The sequence below is a fragment of the Molossus molossus genome, unplaced genomic scaffold, assembly GCF_014108415.1.
Source record: "Molossus molossus isolate mMolMol1 unplaced genomic scaffold, mMolMol1.p scaffold_m16_p_9, whole genome shotgun sequence".
NCBI classification, from domain to species: Eukaryota; Metazoa; Chordata; class Mammalia; order Chiroptera; family Molossidae; genus Molossus; species Molossus molossus.
In genome coordinates, this window is record NW_023425403.1 from 101,763,003 (window position 1) to 101,790,461 (window position 27,459).

At 39.0% G+C, this 27,459-nt stretch overlaps 1 pseudogene; it reads right to left on the reverse strand.

The window, feature by feature from the left end:
* Positions 1-1,133: 1,133 nt before the first annotated feature.
* LOC118622481 overlaps positions 1,134-27,459 on the reverse strand; it is a 47,531-nt pseudogene continuing 21,205 nt past the window's right edge.

Genomic DNA, 27,459 nt, shown 5'->3' on the forward strand with positions numbered 1-27,459 from the left:
TCAGCAATCTGGGAATAGACAAATCACATCTCGACATAATAAAGGCCATATATGAAAGACCTACAGTCAACATCATACTCAATGGGCAAAAATTAAAAAAGTATTTCCCTTAAGAACAGGAACAAGTCAAGGATGTCCACTTTTGCCAGTCTTATTTAACATAGTATTGGAAGTCTTAGCCACAGCAATCAGACAGGAAGAAAGAATAAAAGAGATTCAAATTTTACAGGAGAAAGTGAAACTGTCATTATTCGCAGATGACAAGATATTATGCATAGAAAACACTAAAGACTCCATCAAAAATTTACTAGACTTAATAAATCAATTTGGCACAGTAGCAGGATACAAAATTAATGTCAAGAAATTGATGGCATTCGTATACACCAATGATGAACTCACAGAAATAGAAACTAAGAAAACAATCCCATTTAACATCGTGGCAAAAAATTAAGATACCTAGGAATAAACTTAACCAAACAAATAAAGGACCTATTTGCAGAATACTACAGGTCATTGGAATAAAAATAGAGGGATATATAAAAAAAAGTGGAAGCACATACCTTGTTCATGGATTGGAAGAATCAACATCATTAAAATGTCCATACTACCCAAAGCAATCTATAGATTCGATGCAATCCCCATCAAAATACCAACGACATACTTCACAGAACTAGAACAAATACTTCAAAAGTTCATATGGAACCAAAAAAGACCTACAATAGCCACAGCAATCTTGAAAAAGAAGAACACAGTTGGAGGGAACACTTTACCAGATTTCAGGTTTTACTACAAATCCACTGTAATCAAAACAGCCTGGTACTGGCACAATAACAGGCATACAGACCAGTGGAACAGAACAGAGAACCCAGAAATGGACCCAAGGCAATATGCTCAATTAATATTTGACAAAGGGGGCAAGAACATACAGTGGAGTAAAGACAGCCTCTTTAATAAATGGTGTTCGGAAAATTGGACAGCTACATGCAAGAAAATGAAACTAGACCATCAACTTACACCCTACACAAGAATAAACTCAAAATGGATAAAAGACTTAAAAGTGAGTCATGAATCATTAAAAATGCTAGAAGAAAATGTAGGTGACAAAATTTCAGAAATTATACACAGCAGTATTTTCAATGATACAGCACCTAAGGGAACAGAAACAAAAGAAAAAATGAACACATGGGACCACATTAAACTCAAAAGCTTCTGCACAGCAAAAGAAATAACCATCAAAATGGAAAGGCAACCCACTCTATGGGAGAGCATAACTGCCAATTATATATCAGATAAGGGGGTAATTTCCAATATATACAGAGTGCTCATACAACTCAACAAAAGGAAGATAATAAACCCAATTAAAAATGGGCAGAGGAACTAAATAGACAACTCTCCAAAAAGGACATACAATTGGCTAAGAGACATATGAAGAAATGTTCATCATCACTAATCATTAGAGAGATGCAAATTAAAACAACAATGAGGTATCACCTCACACCTGTCAGAATGGCCACCATCAACAAATCATCAAACAAGTGTTGGCGAGGGTGTGGAGAAAAGGAGACTCTAGTACACTGCTGGTGGGAATGCAGACTGGTGCAGCCCCTGTGGAAAACAATATGGTGTTACCTCAAAAAGTTAAAAATTGAACTTCCATTTGACCCAGTGATCCCACTTCTAGGAATATACCCTAAGAAACCTGAAACACCAATCAGAAAAAATATATGTTCGTAGCAGCACTACTTACAGTAGCTAAGATCTGAAACTGCCCATATGTATATCAGTAGATGAATGGATAAAAAAAGCAGTGGTACATATACACAATGGAGTACTGTGCAGCTGTAAGAAAGAAAAATCTCTTATTCTTTGAGATGACAATGAGGGACTTGGAAAGTATCATCCTAAGTGAAACAAGCCAAACAGAGAAAGACAAGTATCATATGATCTCACTTATTTGTGGAATATAATGAACATAACAGTCTGAGGAATGGGTAGTCCCAGAGACGTGGAAGTGGTTGTACAGACTGACAATCCCCAGAAGAGGGGGTGGTGGGGGAGAGATAAACCACAGAAGTTATATGCATGTATGCATGAACAATGGACATGGACAACAAAGCTGGGGACAGGGCGGGAGGAAGGGGGAGGGAGAAATCAGTGGGGGAAAAAGGAGAAACATCTGTAACAAAAATAAATTAAGATAAAAAAAACATAGTTTTCTTTCCAATATAAAGGAACAAACAACAGAAAAAGAGTCATAGATACAGGGACTAGACTGATGGTTGTCAGTTGGGACGGAGTTGGGGGATTGGTGAAAAAGATGAAGGAATTGAGAAGTACAGATTGGTAGTTACAAAACAGTTATGTGCATGTAAAGTACAGCATAGGAAATATAGTCAATGATATTATAGCAACTATGTATGGTGCCAGGTGGGTACTGGAAATATTAGAGACGGGAACACTTTGTAAAGTGTATGCTTGTTTAACATTATGCTGTACACTGATATTAATACAAAATAATATTGATTGTCAACTGTAACTGAAAAGATAAAAAAAAGAAGGAAACAAAAAATGAATAATATGGCAAAATAAAAAAAAGCTTGTTTTCTTTAGGCATAGCAATTATATTATTCAGAATTATTTTTAGCAAATGGCAGAAATTCAAGTGAAAGAAATGTCAAAGGAAATTTTCATGTAATTGAGTAGTCCAGGAACGGATCTAGTACTTCAGGTATGGCTGGATCTAGTAAAAAATGCAGGCTATATTTCTATCTCTGGAATCTTTCTTCTTGGTTGCCTGATTATCTTCTTCACATAGCTTCCCTGTGTAGCTGTGAAAGATGGTGGTTGGTAGTTTCAATTTTCCATAATTGCAGCTTGTGAAACAATATTCAACTCTATGTAGTCCTTTATCACATGCAGAGAAGACCCTGATGGGACCTATGTGAGTCACATGCCCATCTCTGAACCAGTCATGGTGACTAGGGGAATGTAGCCAAATTGGCCAGTCTGGGTTCTTCCACCTTGCCATCCCTGTGGGGAGATGTTAGGACAGTGTGATTGACCGCTCCACTGGGACTATATGAATTGGACCCCTTTCCCAAATAAAGATTTTGGCCCAGACTAGTAAAATGATGGCTATCCACACTATTAGTAAAAGGTAGTACTTGGCTTACCTATTTTTATGTGTGTTTATTCAGTCAGATTGGCTCTGGCACCTGAGTCATTCTTAGGTGTTTCAAAGACATGGCATTTATTTCAGGTCATAAGGAGGCTACTTGGTACATTCTTACTCTGGAGGTAAATGGCACCACTGTCAGTCAGTGACTAAAAGTGTAAGTGTGTTTCCTGAAATATCTAATTAGCTGCGAGGAATGACCTCAGTTTGGGAGAAATATGTTATCACTTAGATTTTTATTATAAAGGGAGATGATAACCTCTTTCTTATTTTTTTTTTTTAAATCTTTATTGTTGTATGTATTACAGATGTTCCTCATTTTTCCCCCATTGACCCCTTCCTCCACTGTCCCACCCCCTTTCACCTTTTCCCACACTATTGTCTGTGTCCATTGGTTATGCATATAAGTTCTTTGGTTTATTTCTTTCCAACCCCTTTCCCTTTGAGGTTTGTCATTCTAGCAATGAATTTGTACTTCTTAATTCTTTCACCTTTTTCACCCATTCCTCTAACCTCCCTCCCATCTGGCAACCAATAAAATGTTCTCTGTATCTATGAGAATGTTTCTGTTCTGCCTGTTCATTTTGTTTGTAGATTCCATTGTTGATAGATATGTATTCATTGCCATTTTGTTTGTTCAGATATTTTATCTTTTTCTTCAAAGAGACCCTTCATCATTTCATATAATAACAGTTTGGTGGTGATGAACTCTTTTAATTTTTTCTTGTCTGGGAAACTCTGTATAATGGCCATCAGTTCTAAATGACAGCTTTGTAGGATAGAGTAATCTTGGTTGTAGGTTCTTGCTTTTCATCACTCTGAGTATTTCTTGCCACTCCCTTCTGGCCTGCAAAGTTTCTTTTGAGAAATCAGCTGACAGCCTTATGGGAATTAACTTGTAGATAACTAACTGCCTTTCTCTTGCTGCTTTTAAGATTCTCTCTTTGTCTTGAACCTCTTGCATTTTGATGATGATGTGTCTTGGTGTGGGCCTCTTGGAGTTCATCTTGTTTGGGACTCTCTGTGTTTCCTCCACCAAGTTAGGAAAGTTTTCTGCCATTATTGTTTCAAACAGGTTTTCAATTTCTTGTTCTCTCTCTTCTCCTTCTGGCACCCCCAAGATGCGAATGTTGGTACGCTTGAATTTGTCCCAGAGGCTCCTTACACTATCCTCATTTTTTTGAATTCCTATTTTTTTGGATTCCTTTTTCTTTTTGCTGTTGATTGGGCGTTTTTTGCTTCCTTATATTCCAAATCAATGATTTGCTTCTTGGATTTACGTACTCTACTATTGAACCTTTGTAAATTATTCTTTATTTCAGTTAAAGCCTCCTTCGTTTCTAACTGTGCATCCATCATTTCTGACTGGTCCTTTTTTTTTTTTTTTTTTTATCCTCACCCGAGGACATTTTTCCAGTTTTTTTGTTCAGGTAGAGTGGGAGGGAGAGAGAGGAACAGAGAGAGAGAGAGAAACATCGATGTGAAAGGAGCACATCGAGTGGCTGCCACCCGCACAACCGACCAGGGCCGGGGACAAACTGCAACCGAGGTACGTGCCCTTAGCGGGAACTGAACCCGGGTCTCTCAGGACCGCAGGCCGACGCTCTAACCGCTGAGCCAAACCGGCCAGGGCATGAATGGTCCTTTTTTATGCTCTTAGTTCCTCACTAAGTTCACTGAGCATCCTTATAAGCAGTATTTTGAACTCAGCATCTGTTAGGTTGCTTATCTCCATTTTGCTTAGTTCTTTTCTTGGGGTTTTGTTCTGTTCTTTCATTTGGGACCTGTTTCTTTGTCTCCTCATTTTGGCTGCCTCCCTGTGTTTGTTTCTGTGTATTACTTAATGAGAGGTATGGGGCTAGCTGAGACCAGATGCTGCTTGTTTGAAAGAATTTAGGAAAACCTGAAGCAGGATCCAAGACAGGCCAATCCTATGGTGAAGCAAGTGGCAACAGCTTGGGTGGGCCTGAACGTTGGGTGGGGCGGGGCCTCAGGACCAGGGCAGAGCTACCAGTGTGACCCAGGTTGCTGGAGTCCAAGATATGGCCGCTGTCTGCTGCCCCAGAGAAGGGTTCACCAAAGGAACAAAGGCCTCTGACAGCACGTTTGTCCCGGAGAAAGCCCCCTCTCCAGCCCTCGCTCCAGTGCCAAACAGCTCAGTTCTTCCCTGTAAGTCTCTGGTGCCCCTCGAGCTGCCTCTCCTCCAAGCTTAGAGGGAGTGAGTCTGATAAGTCCGTTTGCGAGCCCTTTAAGAGGAACTGCCTGGGGCTCCAGCCGCCTCAGCCTCTCTGAGCCTCAGTTCCCGCTGGTTTTTCCAGCCAGAAGTTATGGGGACTTCTCTTCCTGGCACTGGAACCCTGAGCAGGGCATCTGGTGTGGGACGGGGACTCCTCAGTCCTCAGAGAGGACCTTTACAGCCGAGGTATCCTCCTGATTTTTATCCGCCACACATGGGTGTGGGACCAGCCCGTCGCGCCTCTGCCCCTCCTACCAGTCTTGATGCAACTTCTTTAATTCCATAGTTGTACGACTTCCATTTAACTTTATTTCAGGAGGTTTTGAATGATGGTTGTTCTGTAGTTTAGTTGTAACTTTGATGTGGTCGTGGGAGGATGCAATATCGCGTTTACCTATGCTGCCATCTTGACTGGAAGTCAATAACCTCTTTCTTACAAGAAAAGCACAGAATTATTTGAGGCAAAATATTTTTATTTAATTAATTAATTTATTTTGGTCATAGATATTTCTCCTTTTTCCCCCACTGATACCTCCCTCCCCAGCTTTGTTGTCCATGTCCATTGTTCATGCATACATGCATGTAAGTTTTGTGGTTTTTCTCTCCCCCACCACCCTCTCTTCTGGGGATTGTCAGTCTGTACCACACTTCCACGTCTCTGGGACTACCCCATTTCTCAGACTGTGATATTCATTATATTCCACAAATAAGTGAGATCATGTTGTATTTGTCTGTCTCTGTTTGGCTTGTTTTGCTTAGGATAATACTCTCCAGGTCCTTCCATGTCGTCTCAAAGGATAAGAGATTTTTCTTACAGCTACACAGTACTCCATTGTGTACATGGACCATGGCTTTTTTATCCATTCGTCTACTGATGGACACTTGGCTGTTTCCAGATCTTAGGTATTGTAAATAGTGTTGCTATGAACATGGGGATACATATATTTTTTCTGATTGGTGTTTCAGGTTTCTTTAGGGTATATTTCTAGAAGTGGAATCACTGGGTCAAATGGAAGTTCAATTTTTAACTTTTTGAGGTAACACCATATTGTTTTCCACAGGGGCTGCACCAGTCTGCATTCCCACCAGCAGTGTACTAGAGTCCCCTTTTCTCTACACCCTCGCCAACACTTGTCTGATGATTTGTTGATGGTGGCCATTCTGACAGGTGTGAGGTGATACCTCATTGTTGTTTTAATTTGCATCTCTCTGATGATTAGTGATGTTGAACATTTCTTCATATGTCTCTTAGCCATTTGTATGTCCTGTTTGGAGAATTGTGTATTTAGTTCCTCTGCCCATTTTTTAATTGGGTTTATTATCTTCCTTTTGTTGAGTTGCATGAGTACTCTCTATATATTGGAAATTAACCCCTTATCTGATGTGTCATTGGCAATTATGCTTTCCCATAGAGTGGGTTGCCTTTCCATTTTGATGGTTGTTTGTTTTGCTGTGCAGAAGCTTTTGAGTTTGATGTAGTCCCATGAGTTTATGTTCTCCTTTGTTTCTGTTCTTTTAGGTGATGTGTCATTGAAAATTCTGCTGCATATGATGTCTGAAATTTTGTTGCCTACATTTTCTTCTAGGATTTTTATGGATTCATGACTCACATTTAAGTCTTTTATCCATTTTGAGTTTATTCTTGTGTATGGTGTAAGTTGATGGCCTAGTTTAATTTTTTTGCATGTAGCTGTCCAATATTTAGTAATTAAAGAGGCTGTCTTACTCCTCTGTATGCTCTTGCCCCCTTTGTCAAATATTAATTGAGCATATTGTCTGGGTCCATTTCTGGGTTCTCTATTCTGTTTCATTGATTTATCTGCCTGTTCTTGTGCCAGTACCAGGCTGTTTTGATTATAGTGGCTTTGTAGTATATCCTGAAGTCTGGTATTGTGATCCCGCCATCTTTGTTCTTCTTTTTAAATTTGTATCCTCATCCGAGAACATTTTTCTATTTTTTGTTCAGAAAGAGTGGGAGGGAGAGAGAGGAAGAGAGAGAGAGAGAAACATTGACAGTGAAAGGGACACTTTGAGTGCTTGCCACCCCCACAACCCAACCAGGGCCAGGGACAAACTGCAACTGAGGTAAATGTCCTTAGCGAGAACCAAATTGGGCCTCTCTGGACCACAGGCCAATGCTCTAAGCACTGAGCCAAATCGGCCAGAGCTGTTCTTTTAAAAAAAGATTCCTGTGGGTATTCGGGGTCTTTTTTGGTTCCATATGAAATTTTGAAGTATTTGTTATAGTTCTGTGAAGTATGTTGTGGGTATTTTGATGGGGATTGCATTGAATCTATGGATTGCTTTGTGTAGTATGGACATTTTAATGATGTTAATTCTTCCAATCCAAGAACAAGGTATGTGCTTTCACTTTTTCATATCTTCCTCTATTTTTTTTTTCAATGACCTATAGTTTTCTGCGAATAGGTCCTTTATTTCTTTGGTTAATTTTATTCCTAAGTATCTTAATTTTTTTGCTGCGACGGTAAATGCAATTGTTTTTTTTTTTAGTTTCTATTTCTATGAGTTTATCATTGGTGTATAACAATGCCATCGATTTCTTGACATTAACTTTGTATCCTGATACTTTGCCAAATTAATGCATAAATCTAGTAAATTTTTCATGGAGTCTTTAGGGTTTTCTACGTATGGTATCATGTCATTTGTGAATAATGACAGTTTCACTTCCTTCTTTACAATTTGGATCCCTTTTATTTTTTCTTTCATCTGATTGCTGTGGCTAAGACTTCCTATGTTAAATAAGAGTGGTGAAAGTGGGCATCTTTGTCTTTTTCCTGTTCTTAAGGGAAATGCTTTTAGTTCCTGCCTATTGAGTAATATGTTGGCTGTAGGTCTTTCATACATGGCCTTTATTATGTCACAATATGATCCCGCTATTCCCAGACTGCTGAGCGTTTTTATAAGAAATGGGTGCTAGTTTTTGTCAAATGCTTTTTCAGCATCTATTGATATGATCATATGGTTTTTAACTTTTATTTTGGTTATGTGGTGTATCACATTTATTGATTGGCAAATATTGTCCCAGCCTTGCATCCCTGGGATGAATCCCACTTGGTCATGGTTAATAATTTTTTTGATGTATTCCTGGATTTGATTTGCTAGTATTTTGTTCAGGATTTTGGCGTTTATGTTCTTTAGGCATATTGGCCTGTAGTTTTCTTTTTTTGTAGTGTCTTTTTTTGGTTTTGGAATTAGAGTTATGCTGGCCTCATAAAACAAAATTGGAAGACTTCCTTATTTTTGAATTTTTTGAAATAGTTTGAGGAGAATGGGTATTAGTTCTTCTTTGAATGTTTGGTAAAATTGCCCCATTTAGGCATCCGGGCCTGGGCTTTTGTTCACTGGGAGAGTCTTGATTACATCTTCAATTTCTTCTGCTGTTATTGGTCTGTTCAAGTTTTCCATCTCTTCCTAGTTCAGTTTTGGGAGACTATGTATTTCTAGGAATTTGTCCATTTCGCTTAAATTGTTGTATTTGTTGGTGTATAATCGTTCATAATATTTGTTAACGATCCTTTGTATTTCTGTGGTGTCAGTTTTTATTTCTCCTCTTTCATTACTGATTTTGTGTTTCAGTTCTCTCTCTTTGTTTCTTGGTGAATCTAGCTAAGGGTCCATCAATCTGGTTTATCTTTTCAAAGAATCAGCTTTTTGTTTTATTAATCCTTTGAATTGTTTTTTTGGTCTCTGTGTTATTTATTTCCGCTCTGATCTTTACTATTTCCTTCCTTCTACTTGCTCTTGAGTTTTCTTTCTTTTGCTTTCTAGTTCTTTAAGCTGTGAGGTTAGATAGTCTATGAGAAATTTTTCTTGCTTCTTGAGGTAGGCCTGTAGTGCTATGAACTTCCCTCTCAGAACTGCTTTTGCTGCATTCCATAGATTTTGTGTTGTTGTGTGTTCTTTTTCATTGGTTTCTAGGAAGTTTTTAATTTATTCATTGATCTTTATGGTAACCATTCATTGTTCAATAATATGCTATTTAGCCTCCATGTTTTGAAATGTCTTTGCATGTTCTTGTTGCAATTGATTTCTAGTTTCATGTTATTTTGATCTAAGAAGATGCTTGATATGATTTCAATCATCTTGAACTTGTAGAGACTTAGTTTGTGCCCTAACATGTGATCTATCTTTGAGAATGTCCCATGTGCACTTGAAAAAAATGTGAATTCTGAAGTTTTTGGGTATAATTCTCTGTAGCTATCTATGAAATCCATTTGATCTAGAGCTTCATTTAGAGTCTGTGTTTCCTTGTTAATTATTTGTCTAGATGTTCTATCCAGTGATGTCAGTGGGGTGTTGAAGTTTCCTGCTATGATTGTAGTGCTGTTGATTTCTCCTTTGAAGTCCTCCAGAAGATTTTTAATATATGTTGGCGCTCTTATATTGGGTGCGTATATGTTTACCAAGGTTATATCTTCCTGTTGGATAGATCCTTTCTATATTTTATAGTGGCTTTTTTTTTTTTATCTCTAGTTATGGTTTTCATTTTGAAATCTACTTCATCAGATAGGAGTATTGCTACCCTAGCATTTTTTCCTTTCCGTTTGCTTGGAAGATTTTTTTCTATCCCTTCACTTTTAACCTATGTGAGTCTTTTGATATGAGGTGGGTCTCTTGTAAACAACATATATGTGAGTCATGCTTTCAAACTGAACCCGGGACACTCTGGTCCGTAGGCCAATGCTCTACCGCTGAGCCAAACTGGCCAGGGCTACTCTGTGTCTTTTTATCAGAGCATTCAAACCATTCACATTTAAGATGATAATTCATATGTACTTGATTATTGCCATTTTTGTTTAGCGTGGTTATATTTTTCTTCCTATTTCTTCTACTAATTACAGCAGTCCTTTTAGTATATCTTGCAGTGCTGGTTTGGTGTTAATATTTTCCCTCAGCCTTTAGTTTTGTCTGGGAAGCTCTTTATTTGACCTTCTATTTTGAATGATATCCTTGCTGGATAGAGTAGTGTTGGATTCAGGTCCTTGTTTTTCATGACCTTGATTACTTCATGCCACTCCCTTCTGGCCTGTAGTGTTTCTGTTGATTCACCTCGGACACTTGGATGAGAGCAGCACAGCCACTACACCCGATGACTTTGTTGTACAGATAGGATGGCAATCCTTTCAGATGAATGTTGTTATCCACGTACACCTACTGTAGTTCTAGAGATCGACCTAAATCATGTGGCAAAATGGAAGGCGGTTTCCAGCCATGGAGAGCTCATTGAGGCTGGGCATCTGGCAGAGGTGGTGGAGCACATGCCACAGACAGTTTCAGTCCATGGTGAGGTACTTCAGAGAAAGGCACAGGTGAACCCTCTTGGGTAAAGTTAGCAAACGATTTGTGGAAATGTCTAGTGTCTACAGCTCCTTCAATTTGCCAACCTCTGGAGGTAGGAACTGCAGTTGGTTATTAGCTAATTGAAGATGACGTAAAGCTCTCAGATGACCAATTTCTGGGCAAACAATTTCTACGGCATTGTCACTAAGATCCAAACACTGGAGTTTTACAAGGGAACCAATGGCTTCTGGATCCACAACTATGTTATTTGAATGAAGGTACAGTTCCACCAGGTTTGGAAGCTTCTGAGAAAGGTTTTCTGGCAAGGTTATAATGGAGTTCCTTTTCATATAGAGTCTCTCTAAGTACTATAAGCCTTCATCTTTCAGTAACTCCAATGGGAAATGGTGTAGATTCCATTAATTTAAGAAGAAATTTTTTGCTTTTCCAGCCTTGCCACACAGATCATCTTACAAAGTTCGGATGCCATGACTGAACAGATCCTATCATGCATGCTGCAGTACTACTGTCAAAGTTGGTCCATTTCTTGGTGCAGGCTGCCCTGGACCGCTACCCGAAGCAAAATATTCTGGTAGTCCCACAGAATTACAAATATGCAAAGATATTTGGGCAGGATCCCAAATTTTGTTCTAGTACCAGCTGTGGGCACAGCCACCTAGTAGGTGTCTGTGGTAGGTGCTGAAAGAATATTCCAGGCAAACGCACTTCCTATTCCTAACTGGTGCATGTAGTGAACCAGAATGGACTCTGTGGGTTGCGAGGGTTCTCTTCGTCTGATCAGAGCCATGCTTAGCAGACTACTGGACCTCTCCTCCGTGCCCTGTTCTGGTCAACTGTGGGGGCAGTGAGAGCTGAGAAGACTGATAGTCAAGGAACTTACAAGGGAGAGAAAACTGTATTTCTATCTGGGTCAATTTTCCCAAGCCAGCACTATGAAAACATATAAAAATAAATAAAAAAATTTAGCCCAGCCAGTGTGGCTCTGGATTGAGTGTTGTCCCATGACTGAAAGGTTCTGGTTCTATTCCCAGTCAGGGCACATGCCCAGGTTCCGGGCTCCATCCCCACTATGGGGTGTGCAGGAGGCACCTGATAGATGTTTCTCTTTCATATTATTGTTTCCATCTTTCTCTTCCTAAAAAAATCATTAAAAACATATAAAAATATAAAAAACTATAAAAGTACATCAGAAAAGTCAAATTTTCAGCATCATGAGGCCACTTTTAAAATCCAAATTATTGTTTCTTCTGTCCACCTAATATTGATGCTTCAAGCAGGTAAATCCCTAAGGGCCTTTTGTAAATATCTCAGATGGGGCCCCAGAAACTACTAAAAAGAATAAGAACATTACTTGATTTCAGTTTCTCCTGAGACCACACCATACATTGAGATAAAATTACTTTTTCTTCTTTAATTCCAACTGAAATTATGCTCAACCATGTTCTCCAAGATAAAGTGACATTATACCTTGATACCCATGAAGACCTCCACGATTTTGGAATAAAAAAATGGGCACATTTTATCTGTAAAATTATTTGAGCTACTATATACCCTCAAATCATGCAAATCAATATCTCCCCTTGGGAACCCATTGCTATCCTTACACCCTTTCACATTTATAAAGGATGCTGGATTCGAAGATCAGTGCTGTTTCTAACCTTATGCGGAGGGAGAACTGAGGCTGGTTCTCCCAGTCCTGCTTTTGCTTCTTGTGACCTCACAGTCTGTATTGAGGCCTCTTCCTACTCTTCTCAATGAACATTTTTTGTCTGTCATGGAAGTGCTCTTACTCCTTGGTGTTCCACAGTAGTTGGAACAGTTTTTCATTCATACTTCATTCACACTCACAGGTGATCATTGCCCTCGAAGTCATTCCTCTGACTGTTAGGTGACTTGGTTCTAGGGAAGTTCCTGCCAGAACCAGAAACACTTAGGCTCCAGGGGGTTGTGAATTCTGAGAATAGAAGAGTCAAAGAAAAGATTGGACAATCTGTATTTCAGGAATTTTTGGAGGAGATATATTCATAGACTGAGTAGTTTTGATGTCCTTTAGGTCCCTCCTAATTTTGATATTACTTGACTTGATACTATGATTTAAATTGGTTTATACTTTTTTTTTTTAGCTATAAAATAAGAGCATATTGTAAAAAATAAACCACATATAAAAGAACCTCCAATTATACTGCCTATATTTTATACCTCCTCAGATATTTCTTTGCATATTCAAGTATGTATGCACATGTTTGTATGCATACATGTGATATAGAGATGATAATTTTTATATATAATGAAAATATTTAAAAATTTATATTTTAAGCCCTGGCCGGTTTGGCTCAGCGGTTAGAGCGTCAGCCTGTGGTCCGGAGAGACCCGGGTTCGGTTCCCACTAAGGGCATGTACCTCGGTTGCAGTTTGTCCCCGGCCCTGGTCGGTTGAGCGGGTGGCAGCCACTCGATGTGTCCCTTTCACATCGATGTTTCTCTCTCTCTCTCTCTGTTCCTCTCTCTCCCCCCCAACTCTACCTGAACAAAAAATGGAAAAATGTCCTCAGGTGAGGATAAAAAATAAAAAAAAAAATTATATTTTAAATAACTATTAAGAAATTAGAAAGATATAGACAATAGAATTCTACTGATAGATATCTATAATTTATTTAACTAGTCTCTTTTTAAAAAAATTTTTTTTCTTTTTTGATTTCAGAGAGAAAGAAAGGGAGAGGGACAGAGAGAGATAGAAACATCATTTGGCCTCCTCCTGCATGCCTCCCCACTGGGGACTGGGCCCACACCTGGGCATGTGCCCTGACCAGAAATTGAACCAGCAACTTCTTGGTGCATGGGTCAATGCTCAACCACTGAGCCACATCGACCCGGCTAACCAGTCTCTTCTTGATAAACAAGATAAACAGTGTTGGGATTGAGAGTGTTAAATTTCAAAGTTATCATCAAATATCTGTCTAAAATACTGTGCTAATTTATATCCCCATCAACAATTTATTAATATTTTCCCCACACCTAACACAGGGTTTTTAAAATTGGAAGTTCTAATACTTTTACATATCATAAATACCAGTTAATTACTCTAAAAAATGTTGTCTCACTACAAAACAAAAGATGCTTATTTTTCTAATAAAATTTTAATAAATATAAATATTTATGAATATTTAGGATACTTATAAAGAAAATATAAAGGGGTCTAATATATGATGACTACAGGAGATTTGACTTTGGGTGGTAAACACACAGTATAGTATACAGGTGATGTATGATAGAATTGTGTAATTAAAAACCCATATAATTTTATTAATTAGTATCACCCCAATGAATTCAATAAAATTAAAAAGTCTTTCTTTTTATTTTTGTATAAACTTTCAAGGCCTAGAAAAGTAGAAATTTTTTATTTATTTATTTATTTTTTATGAATTTTTTATTTATTTTTTTGTTACAGATATTTTACCTTTTTACCCCATTGGCACCCCCCACCCCACCCCACCTCCGCCCCATCCCCGGCTAAGTTGTCCATGTCCATTGGTCATGCACACATGCATATAAGTTCTGTGGTTTATCTCTTTCCACCCCCCCACCCCCCCACCCCCTCTTCTGAGGGATGTCAGTCTGTGCCCTACTTCCATGTTTCTGGGTCTACTCTATTCCTCAGACTGTTATGTTCATTATATTCGGTATATAAGTGAGATCATGTGGTATTTGTCTTTTTCTGCTTGGCTTCTTTCACTTAGGATAATACTTTCCAGGTCCCTCCATGTCACCTCAAAGGATAAGAGATCTTTCTTTCTTACCGCTGCATAGTACTCCATTGTGTATATGTACCACAGCTTTTTTATCCATTCGTGTACTGATGGACACTTGGGCTGTTTCCAGATCTTAGCTATTGTAAATAGTGCTGCTATGAACATGGGGGTACATATATTCTTCCTGATTGGTGTTTCAGGCTTCTTAGGGTATATTCCCAGCAGTGGGATCACTGGGTCAAATGGAATTTCAATTTTTAATTTTTTGAGGTAGCACCATATTGTTTTCCATAGTGGCTGCACCAGTCTGCATTCCCACCACCAGTGTATTAGAGTCCCCTTTTCTCCACACCCTCGCCAACACTTGTTGTTTGATGATTTGTTGATGGAGGCCATTCTGACAGGTGTGAGGTGATACCTCATTGTTGTTTTAATTTGCATCTCTCTGATGATTAGTGATGTTGAGCATTTCTTCATATGTCTTTTGGCCATTTGTATGTCCTCTTTGGAGAGGTGTCTATTCAGCTCCTCTGCCCATTTTTTAATTGGGTTCTTTGTCTTCCTTTTGTTGAGTTGTAGGAGCACTCTATATATATTGGAAATTAACCCCTTATCTGATACATCATTGGCAATGATGTTCTCCCATACAGTGGGTTGCCTTCCCATTTTGATGATTGTTTCTTTTGCTGTGCAGAAGCTTTTTAGTTTAATGTAGTCCCATGTGTTCATTTTCTCCTTTATTTCTGTTGCCTTAGGTGATGTATCATTGAAAATTCTGCTCCGTATGATGTCCGAAATTTTGTTGCCTACATTTTCTTCTAGAATTTTTATGGATTCACGGGTCACATTTAAGTCTTTTATCCATTTCGAGTTTATTTTTGTGTATGGTGTAAGTTGATGGTCTAGTTTCATTTTTTTGCATGTAGCTGTCCAATTTTCCCAACACCCTTTATTAAAGAGGCTGTCTTTATTCCACTGTATACTCTTGCCACCTTTGTCAAATATTAATTGAGCGTATTGCCTTGGGTCCATTTCTGGGTTTTCAGTTCTGTTCCACTGGTCTATATGCCTGTTCTTGTGCCAATACCAGGCTGTTTTGGTTACAGTCGCTTTGTAGTATAACCTGATATCTGGTATTGTGATCCCACCTACTTTGTTGTTTTTTTTCAAGATTGCTGTGGCTATTCGGGGTCTTTTTTGGTTCCATATGAACTTTTGAAGTATTTGTTCTAGTTCTATGAAATATGTTGTTGGTATTTTGATGGGGATTGCATTGAATCTATAGATTGCTTTGGGTAGTATGGACATTTTAATGATGTTAATTCTTCCAATCCATGAACAGGGTATGTGCTTACACTTTTTTATATCTTCCTCTATTTCTTTTTTCAATGACCTGTAGTTTTCTGCAAATAGGTCCTTTTCTTCTTTGGTTAAGTTTATTCCTAGGTATCGTAATTTTTTTGGCGCGATGGTAAATGGGATTGTTTTTTCAGTTTCTCTTTCTGTGAGTTCATCATTGGTGTACAAGAATGCCGTCGATTTCTTGATGTTAATTTTGTATCCTGCTACTTTGCCAAATTCATTTATTAAGTCTAGTAGATTTTTGATGGAGTCTTTAGGGTTTTCTATGTATAATATCATGTCGTCTGCAAATAATGACAGTTTCACTTCCTGCTTTCCAATTTGGATCCCTTTTATTTTTTCTTCATATCTGATTGCTGTGGCTAAGACTTCCAGTACAATGTTAAATAAGAGTGGCGAAAGTGGACATCCCTGTCTTGTTCCTGTTCTTAATGGAAATGTTTTTAGTTTCTGTCCATTGAGTATGATGTTGGCTGTAGGTCTTTCATATATTGCCTTTATTATGTCGAGATATGATCCCTCTATTCCCACATTGCTGAGCATTTTTATCAGAAATGGATGCTGGATTTTGTCGAATGCTTTTTCAGCATCTATTGATATGATCATGTGGTTTTTATTCTTCATTTTGTTTATGTGGTGTATCACGTTTATTGATTTGCGGATATTGTACCAGCCTTGCATCCCTGGAATGAATCCCACTTGGTCATGGTGAATAATTTTTTTGATGTATTTCTGGATCCGATTTGCTAATATTTTGTTCAGGATTTTGGCGTCTATGTTCATCAGGGATATTGGCCTGTATTTTCTTTCTTTATAGTGTCTTTTTCTGGTTTTGGAATTAGAATTATGCTGGCCTCGTAGAACGTGTTTGGAAGTCTTCCTTCTTCTTCAATTTTTTGAAATAGTTTGAGGAGAATGGGTGTTAGTTCTCTTTTGAATGTTCGGTAAAACTCCCCCGTGAAGCCATCTGGGCCTGGGCTTTTGTTTGCTGGGAGAGTCTTGATTACCTCTTCAATTTCCTTAGTTGTTATTGGTCTGTTCAAGTTTTCTATCTCTTCCGGGAATAGTTTTGGGAGACTGTGTGTTTCTAGAAATTTGTCCATTTCGCTTAGATTGTCGAATTTGTTGCCATATAGTTGTTCATAGTAGTTGTTAACGATCTTTTGTATTTCCGTGGTGTTGGTTGTTACTTCTCCTCTTTCATTTCTGATTTTGTGTATTTGGGTTCTCTCTCTTTGTTTCTTGGTGAGTCTAGCTAAGAGTCCATCAATCTTGTTTATCTTTTCGAAAAACCAGCTCTTTGTTTCATTGATCCTTTGAATTGTTTTTTTGGTCTCTATGTCATTTATTTCTGCTCTGATCTTTACTATTTCCTTCCTTCTACTTGCTCTGGGGTTTTCTTTTTGTTTGCTTTCTAATTCTTTAAGTTGTGAGGTTAGACAGTCAATTAGAAATTTTTCTTGTTTTTTGAGGTAGGCCTGTAGTGCTATGAACTTCCCTCTCAGAACTGCTTTCGCTGCATCCCATAGATTTTGTGTTGTTGTACTTCATTTTCATTGGTTTCCAGGAAGTTTTTAATTTCTTCCTTGATCTCCTCGGTGACCCATTCATTGTTTAATAACATGCTATTTGGCGTCCATGTGTTGAAATGTCTTTGCATGTTCTTGTTGCAATTGATTTCTAGTTTCATGCCATTGTGATCTGAGAAGATGCTTGATATGATTTCAATCATCTTGAACTTGTAGAGATTTAGTTTGTGTCCTATCATGTGGTCTATCTTTGAGAATGTCCCATGTGCACTTGAGAAGAATGTGTATTCTATAGTTTTGGGGTGTAATTCTCTGTAGATATCTATTAAATCCATTTGGTCTAGTGCTTCATTTGTAGAGTCTGTTTCCTTGCTAATTTTTTGCCTAGAAGATCTATCTCGTGCTGTCAACGGGCTGTTGAAGTCTCCTGCTATGATTGTATTGTTGTTGATTTCTCCTTGGAAGTCCTCCAGAAGATTTTTAATATATTTTGGTGCTCCTATATTGGGTACATATATGTTTATCAAGGTTATATCTTCCTGTTGGATAGATCCTTTCAATATTATGTAGTAGCCGTCTTTGTCTCTAGTTATGGTCTTCATTTTGAAATCTATTTTATCAGATATGAGAATTGCTACCCCGCTTTTTTTTTGCTTTCCATTTGCTTGGAAAATTTTTTTCCATCCCTTCACTTTCAACCTATGTGAATCTTTTGTTGAGAGGTGGGTCTCTTGTAAACAACATATGGATGAGTCATGCTTTCTTATCCAATCAGCTACTCTGTGTCTTTTTATGGGAGCATTCAGTCCATTTACTTTTAAGGTGATTATTGATATGTACTTATTTATTGCCATTTTTGTTTAGTGTGGTTCTATTTTTTTCCCCATTTCTACTGCTAATTACAGCAGTCCTGTTAACATTTCTTGCAGTGCTGGTTTGGCGCTAATGTATTCCCTTAGCCTTTTTTTTTTTTTTTGTCTGGGAAGCTCTTTATTTGATCTTCTATTTTGAATGATAGCCTTGCTGGGTAGAGTAGTCTTGGATTCAGATTCTTGTTTTTCATGACTTTGATTACTTCATGCCATTCTCTTCTGGCCTGTAGTGTTTCTTGTGAGAAGTCAGCTGAGAGCCTTATGGGGTTCCCTTTGTAGGTAACCTGTTGCTTATCTCTTGCTGCTTTTAGGATTCTCTCTTTGTCTTTAATTTGTGGCATTTTAATTACTATGTGTCTTGGTGTGGGCCTGTTTGGGTTCTTCTTACTTGAGACTCTCTGTGCTTCTTGAACTTGGAATGCCTTCTTCCTTCACCAAATTAGGGAAGTTTTCTCTCACTATTTTTTTGAATATATTCTCTATCCCTTGCTCATTTTCTTCTTCTTCGGGGACTCCTATGATGCGAATATTATTACGTTTCCAGTTGTCCCATAGTTCTCTTAAGCTGTCTTCCTGTTTTTTAATAGTTTTTCCTTTTGTTTTTCTGATTGGTTGATTTTTTCTACCCTGTCTTCTAATTCACTGATCCGGTCCTCAGCTTCCTCTACTCTGCTTTTTAAACCTTCCAATGTGTTTTTCATTTCTGATATATCATTTTTTATCTCTTCTTGTTGGTTTTTAATTTCTAGTTGGCTAATTTTCAGTGTCTCTATGTCCTTACTCATGCTGTTGAGCTTCCTCAAGATCATGGCTCTGAATTCTAGCTCTGTTAACATGCCTAATTGCTCCACATTGATCTCATCTTCGGTGGAGGTCTCTTGCTCTTTCATTTGGCTTCTGTTTCTGTGTTTCACCATTTTGGCTATCACTGTGGGCTTTGGAGCCTGTCAAGTTTTCCCTGTGGGTGTTGGTGTTCTGCTGTTTGTGGCTCCCTCTCCTGTGTTTAGATGAGCGAGGGAGGACCCACGTTGAACACCACTGTCAAGTCTTACTTTCCTGGTTAAAGTTGCCAGCCCAGGAAAGGTACTGTTATCCTCTAGCTTTTTGCCTGGAGGCTAGCAGTCTAGGTTACTTGATGAGTTTTGGGTTGTCAGGTGATTGAAAAGTTCCCTCAGGTGCTTAGCACAAGGGGATTTCCAGAGGGAGGGTCAGATGCTGGTCGTTAGTGAGCCTCAATGATTACTTCAATGGCCCACAGGGTGGGGTTGGATCTCCGAGGGAGGGGCTGCTGCCCCTCCACAGAGCCCTGGGAAGGAGCAATATGCCCACCGTCCTGAGTGGCTGCACTCAGCCAAAGCTCTGAGCGCCCTCCAGATCCCGAGTGTCCCCACACAGTTCCAGTCCAGTCTGCCCTCCCTCTGCTGGAGCCCAAGGTGAGTGGCTGTGGCTGTTTCAGCCTCTGTCCCATCTCTGCGCTGTGGAGCCACCTGGGAGTGTGACCCGAGGGCGCCGCTCCCAGCTAAGGCCGCTGCCGAGCTATCGACAGTGGGCTCCCAGCCCCCTTCTCGCGCCTTCGCAAGCCTACGGGGATGGAGTCAGTGTCCTTGGTTATATGGTCCTCCAAGATGCTTTTCTGTTGGTTTTTCCCATCGATTTGTCTCTGTTATAGTTGTAATTCCAGTTTGGTTCTGGGAGACGGTCTGTGTAGCTCCGTTCACTCCGCCGCCATTTTTTTCCAAAGTAGAAATTTTTAGAAGCCACAATCTTAGTAGGTACTAAAAACCCTGCTTTCCACTTAGGGTATCGTCCTTTACTCGGAGGGTCTCTGCTTTTCCTATTTCCATCAGTGTCGATTTTAACTGTGTTTTAGTAACTTGTTTCTAGATAATTTCTCTACAAAGATCCAGTGCCTTTCTTATTATTTGCTATAAAAAAAGTTAAAGTCTATAACATATTTGGAGAAAATACTTCACCTAGTAATGCACTGTAAAAATTTCACACACATGACGTGTACAGAACGGTGCCTGTCCTGACTTAGTGTATGTATTCATTTACTTCCTAATTTATCAGCTTTAAATAATATCTACAAAGGAAGAGAAAATCAGCATGCTCATGTTATTTCTTATCTTTCCTATTTTTTCTTCCAATTTTGTTAACATTTCTGGAGTTTATAATATTAAATCCTGTTTTGTGATCATAATCCCCACATCTGTTCTAGGCTTGGTCTTACAGTTTGCTGCGATGAATGCTTCCCAACATTTATTTTTCCATAATTGTCTAGTTATCCCTTGGTTGATTGAAGATTGTTCTCTAGTGGTTCATTCAAAATGACTCATGGGGTCTTCTGGTCTAGATGGCAGAATAGGTAAATACAGTACTTGCATCCTCCTGTGACCACATAAAAATTACAACTAAACTACAGAACAACTGTCACTGAAAACCATCTGGAGTCTAGTTGAACAGAAGTCCTATAACTAAGGACATACAGAAGAAGCTACATAGCCACACTGAGACTGGAAGGAGGGGTGCACACGTTTAATGTATGCAACTTGATAAATCTGTGAAGCCATCAGTACAATCTATTCTCTAAACATATCTATCCCCTTCAAAAGTTGCCTCCAACCCTTTTTATAGTTTTTTTTTGTAATAAGCACAGTTAACACGAACTCTACCCTCTTAGAAAATTTGAAATATATAATACAGTATTTATTTTCCTGTTACATAGAAGAATATTTATTTATTTTTATTGTTGAAAATATTACAAACGTCTCCCTTTTTTCCCCATTGACCCCCTCTTTCCTGCTCTCATATTTTAAACCACAGGCTGTATGCTATCCAGTTGAACTCTAGAATTTACTCATTTTGCATAAATGAAGCTTTGGACCCTCTGACTAATAGCTCCCATTTCCCCCTCCCCCGGTCCTGACGACCATTCTATTCTGTTTCTATGTTTGACTGTTTTAGAATCCTCATGTAAATGATTTATCTGGTATATTTTCTTTTGCATCTGGCTTATTTCATTTAGCAAAATGTCCTCTATATCTATTCATATTGTCACAAATGGCAGGATTTTCTTCTTTTTTAAGGCTGAATAATATTCCATTATTCGTGTATATATTACATTTTCTTTATCCATTTCTTCACCAATGGATATTAAAGCTACTTCTGTGTCTTGGCTATTGTGACTAAGGGGACACTGAACATTGCCCTCCCATCTATCTTCTGAGGTTGCGCATGGCTGCGAGGAAGTACACATTCGGTGACACTCCCTCCCACCCCCCCCCTTTTTTAAGCATCTAAACGTTATGTCTGAATCCTCAAATTACTCTTTTTTTGGTTGTTCATTTGTTTTAAACTTTTGATGTCTAGTAAGTTTACCAGCAGATGTATTACTGTTGGTTGTTCAGTCAGTTATCTCTGGACCACAGCGTGCCTTTTAAAAGTGTAGATTAAATTTTTCTTTTTTTTTCTTTTATTGATTTTAGAGAGAGAGATAGAAACATCAATGAGAGAACATCGACTGGCCGCCTCCTGCATGCCCCGCACTGGGGATCGGGCCCCCAACCTGGGCAGGTGCCCTGACAGGGAATCGAACTGGCAACATCTTGGTGCAGGGTCGACACTCAACCACTGAGCCACACTGGCCGGACCGATTCTTCTTGAATGTCTCTAAAATTTTCTTGAATTGTATCTTTAAATTTTGTGTGTGTGTGACTTAAAATAATAGCCCTTTATTCTCTCACAGTTCTGGAGGCCAGATCTCCCAAACCAAGATGTCGGCTGGGCTAGCTCTTTCCAAACACGCTTGAGAAGAATACTTAAATTTTTTCATTGTATTATTTTGATTGTCTTATTCATAATTGGTGTCCCTGAGGATGTCACATTGCCTAAAATTCTCTTCATGGCTATTATTTTCTTTATGATGCTTGTTTATTTGTATTTCATTTTACTTATTTTTTTCAATCCTATCTGTCTCTTACTATGTTTCACCAGTATCTTTTCTTTTTCTGATATGGTCTACATTTGTGTGACTATGTTTTTTTCTCTCTCCGTGAGCTAGTTTCTACTATGTCTCCTTCAGATGTCCCTCGTAATCTTACGTGAAATTGCTTGAGATTTAGAATCACGACTTGAAGCTCTTTTTTATATAGGAGCTTGCTGCAGTAAGGTCTTTTACATTCATGTCATATGTTTGCTCAAAATTTTGATCTTCTCCTTGGAAATTTTTGAGGAGGGGGAAATATTTTTGCTCTGGTAGTTGTCTTCGTTTCTGTTTTATTTTTTCCTTCTTCTCAGATAATTTTGCCATAGGTCTAGTGTGATTTACATCTGGTTCAGTCAAACTCCTGATCATATGTGTGTGTGTATGTGTGTTATTTTGTTCTTTACTTCATCCCCAGCCAGCAGACATTGATACGACATGACAGTGATTAATGTGAACATTCTCCCATAGTCACCCTCCCTCCCAGACAGGCTGCTTTCTGATTTCTCATTCAGCCCTAACTTCTCTATGTCAAATGGGATTAGGACAGCTCCTGCCATCAGTGTGCCCACTCCACTTTGTTTGTTACAAAAGGGGTTGTTTGTGTTCCCCCTCGTAGTTTACCATCTGTTGGAAAAATAGATGCCACTAGTGTTGTCGGAGATCCACAGCCATGTGCATCCTCTCTTGGCATTTCCCACACCGGCATTTAGCAGCCCTTTCTTATATGGTAGTTTGAAGTTATGACAGGCTACTAGTTTTGTTGAATATGGAATTAGTGTCATTGAATGGATAAAGGGGCAAAATTGTCCTAACTACATGTTTTTTGAGTCACTCAAATAAATTGGATTTTCTTCCCCTGCCAATTTTATTTTGCATCAAGGATTTTACCTTTCATTTATTTTAAGGTTTTGATAGTATGCTTTCTAAGCTTATAAAAACAGATGAAATGTATGTTGAAACATCAAGAAGAGGAAGACTTCTGGCTTTTCTAAGTATAAGGAGACTTGAAGAGAACTCGGTCTCTTCTGAGGTATGAGTGAGTGCTCAAGCTCAGACAGGGCATTGAAACTGATGCTTTCTCATGGCCTGATTCAGCAGAAAGGCTGTTTGATGTAGTGCACTCAGTATGAAGGTGGTCTTAGTGATACTCTTTAGAGCAGTGGTTCTCAACCTTCCTGATGTCGCGACCCTTTAATACAGTTCCTCGTGTTGTGGTGACCCCAACCAATAGAATTATTTTTGTTGCTATTTTATAACTGTAATTTTGCTACGGTTATGAATCGCCATCGGAAATATGTTTTCCAATAGTCTTAGGCAACCCCTGTGAAATGATCATTTGACACCCAAAGGGGTCGTGACCCACAGATTGAGAACCACTGCTCTAGAGCAAGGGTCTTCAAACTTTAGCCTTAAGCAAAATACTGCTTGCTGCCTGTTGTTTCAATAAAGTTTTATTGGAACACAGCTATGCTCATTCACTTATGGCTTCTTGCATGCTACAATGGCAGAGTTGAGAGAGAGAGAGAGAAACATTAACGTAAAAAGGATACATCGAGTGGCTGCCTCCCGCACAACCCCAACCGGGGCTGGGGACAAACTGCAACCAAGGTACGTGCCCTTAGCAGGAACCGAACCCGGGAGAGCTTTCTTTTTTGCAGTAGCACAGTATTCCATTGTGCAAATGTATCACAACTTTTTAAAATCTACTCATCTGCTGACGGACACTTTTGCTGTTTCCAGGTATTAGCTGTTGTAAATAATGCTGGTATGAACATAGAGGTGCATATATTCTTTCTGATTGGTGTTTTAGGATTCTTAGGATATATTGCCAGAAATTGGATCACTGGCAGTTCCATTTTAAATTTTTTGAGGAAACTCCATACTGTGTTTTATAGTGGTTACATGAGTCTGCATTCCCATCAACAGGATACTAGGGTTTCCTTTTTCCCACATTCTCACCAGCAATGGTTTGTTGGTTTGTTGATGGTAGCCATTCTGATAGGAATTTTCATTTTAATTTGTCACTCTCTGATGATTAGTGACATAGAGCATTTTTTTATATGTTTCTTGACCATTTGTATGTGCTCGTGGGAGAAGTGTTAATTGAGGTCCTCTGTCCATTTTTTAATTGGATTGTTTGCCTTCCCTTTATTGAGTTGTATGAGTAATTTACATATTTTGGATATTAACCCCTTATCAGATGTATCATTTGCAAATATGTTCTCCTATACAGTGGGTTTCTCCTTCATCTTGATGCTGGTTTCTTTTGCTGTGCAGAAGGTTTTTTTTTGGTACGTGCCCCTAGCGGGAACCGAACCTGGGACTCTCTGGTTTGCAGGCCGAACCGGCAAGGCCAGCATTTTAGTTTGATGTAGTGCCATCTGTTTATTTTTTCCTTTGTTTGTTGCCCTACGCAATATATCAGTAAAATTCTGCTACATGAGATGTCTGAGATTTTGCTGTCTACATTTTCTTCTAGAATTTTTATGGTTTCATGACTTACATTAAGTCTTTTATCCATTTGAGTTTATTCTTGTGTGTGGTGTAAGTTGGTGGTCTAGTTTCATTTTTTTAACATGTAGTTGTCCAATTTTCTCAACGCCATTTATCAAAGAGACTTTCTTTATTCTATTGTATGCTCTTGCCTCCTTTGTCAAATATTAATTGAGCATAATGTCTTGGGTTGATTTCTGAGTGATCTGTTCCATTTGATCTATATGCTGATTCTTGTGCTAGTACTAGGCTATTTTGATTATTATAGCTTTGTGGTATATCCTGATAGTGGGTATTGTGATTCCTCCCACTTTGTTCTCCTCTTCAAGATTGCTGCAGCAATTCAGGGTCTTTTTTAGTTCCACATAAACTTTTGAGTATTTTTTCAATTTCTGTGAAATATGCTGTTGATATCTTCATAAGGGTTGCATTGAATCTATAGATTAGTTTGGGTATTATGGATATTTTAATGATGTTAATTCTTCCAATCCATGAAAATGTTATATTCTTACATTTGTTTGTATCTTCCTCTATCTTGTTATTCAATGTCATAAAAGGCCTTTTACCTCATTGTTAAGTGTATTTCTAGCTATCTTATTTTTGTTGTTGTTGTTGCAATGGTAAAATAAATTGTTTTTCATTTATTTATTTATTTATTTATTTATTTATTTATTTATTTATTTATTTATTTTTGTTACAAATGTTTCTTCTTTTCCCCGCATTGACACCCTACTCACCCTCCTTCCCTGCCTTGTCCTCAGCTTTGTTGTCCATGTGCATTGGTTATACATACATGCATATAAGTTCTGTGGTTTATCTCTTCCCTCCCCCACCCCCTCTTCTAAGGATTGTCAGTATGTACCCTACTTCCACGTCTCTGGGACTACCCTGTTCTTCAGACTGTTATGTTCATTATATTCCACAAATAAGTGAGATCATATGATATTTGTCTTTCTCTGCTTGGCTTGTTTTGCTTAGAATGATAATTTACAGGTCCCTCCATGTCATCTCAAAGGATAAGAGCTCTCTATTTCTTACAGCTGCATAGTATTCCATTGTGTATAAGTACCGCAGCTTTTCTGTCCATTTGTCTACACTTGGGCTGTTTCCAGATACTAGCTCTTGTAAATAGTGCTGCTATAAACATGGGGGTACATATATTTTTCCTGATTGGTGATTCAGGCTTCTTAGGGTATATTCCTAGAAGTGAGATCACTGGATCAAATGGCAGTTCAATTTTTAATTTTTTGAAGTAACACCATAGTGTTTTCTATAGTGGCTGCACCAGTCTGCATTCCCACCAGCAGTGTACTAGAGTCCCCTTTTCTCCACACCCTCACCAACACTTGTTGTTTGATGATTTGTTGGTGGTGGCCATTCTGATAGGTGTGAGGTGATACCTAGTTGTTGTTTTAATATGTGTCTCTCTGATGATTAGTGATGTTGAACATTTCTTCATATGTCTCTTGGCTATTTCTATGTTCTGTTTGGAGAGGTGTCTATTTAGCTCCTCTGCCCATTTTGAAACTGGGTTCTTTGTCTTCATTTTGTTGAGTTGTATGAGTACTCTATATATTTTGGAAATGAACGCCTTATCTGATGTATCATTGGCAATGATGCTGTCTGATTGCTGTGGCTAGGACTTCCAGTGCTATGTTAAATAAGAGTGGTGAAAGTGGGCATCCTTGTCTTGTTCCTGTTTGTAAGGGAAATGCTTTTAATTTTTGTCCATTGAGTATGATGTTGGCTGTAGGTTTTTAATATATATGGCCTTTATTATGTCGAGATATAATCCCTCTATTCTGAGTTGTTCTCACTACCCCCATAGAACTGTGCCCAGTGTGGGGAATCTGGGGCTTCAGTTAGCTGATCCATACCCTTTCTTATTGGGGTAGGTAGTCCCAGTCTGAAGAAGGAACAGACATGTTAAATCTTCCTTCCTAGGACTAAACTCACAGGATGCTCATATCAGCCTCCCACAATGCAGTTTAAAGCCCAGTTCTGTCTCCCCAACTCCAGCCTTCCTGGGGGGATGCCTTGGGATGCTGTGCATAAATAAAACTAAGTAAACAAACAAAAATACCCTGCTTTGTGAGGGCCCAGTGCCCCTGCACCACAGGTCCAAGCAGAAGGGTTTACAAAGTCAGCCCCATGCAAGACATCACGCTCTCCTTGAAACTGGTTTCAGTAAATCTGGGCCAGTTCCCAGTTCCACTCATGTTCCCGGTTCTCCTCTCTGCAGTCCAAAAATTCCCTATTTGCCCTTCTACAGGCACCACAGCACAGAGCAGCCCAAGTGCTCCATAGGCGAGGCAGAGGTCCCAAACCTGCCCTGGAGATGGGAGAGTCTTCTACCCACCTCACACCATGCAGCCTAGTTGCTATCTGGTGCTCTGCACAACACTTTCAGGGAAGCAGAAGGTCCTTTTAAGTCGCTCTTGGGTGCAGATATCATGCCCCTTTCTATTTTGGAGCTATAAATGCTGCAGCATTTCCAGCAGTCAGATACCAGGGTAAACCTCTCCCTCTGGGGCTACCGTTATTGGGCTCACTCTTGTACTGGGAAGGTACCAACCCAGCCTCCCAGGAAAAACTAAATTCCCCTGGATCCCTCTGACTGATGTCACATGGGCTCTCCTTCCAGTCTCTGGTTTTCAGGATTTGGGATCCCTACATGGGGATGTGAGCCCCCACTCCCAAGGGGAGGGACTTTTGCAGCCAGTATCACTTGGGCCTC